Source organism: Petromyzon marinus, chromosome 53 (genome assembly GCF_048934315.1).
Source record: "Petromyzon marinus isolate PM22_M1 ecotype Great Lakes invasive population chromosome 53, UKy_Petmar_22M1.pri1.0, whole genome shotgun sequence".
NCBI lineage: Eukaryota > Metazoa > Chordata > Hyperoartia > Petromyzontiformes > Petromyzontidae > Petromyzon > Petromyzon marinus.
This window is the reverse complement of record NC_133719.1, coordinates 10,868,499-10,868,704: the sequence shown is the minus strand read 5'-3', so window position 1 is coordinate 10,868,704 and position 206 is coordinate 10,868,499.

Below are 206 nucleotides of genomic sequence, written 5' to 3'. Positions count from 1 at the left end.
CGGCTCTTATTGGCCGCTCAGGCGAGTGACGCCGAGGTAGCCCCTCCTCCCTCCCCCCTCCCCTCCTCCCTCCCCTCCTCCTCCCTCCCCCCCTCCTCCTCCCTCCCCCCCTCCTCCTCCCTCCCCCCTCTCCTCCTCCCCTCCTCCTCCCCTCCTCCTGCCACCTCACACCCCCTCCTTCTGCCCCCCTCCTCCCTGTTACGTAA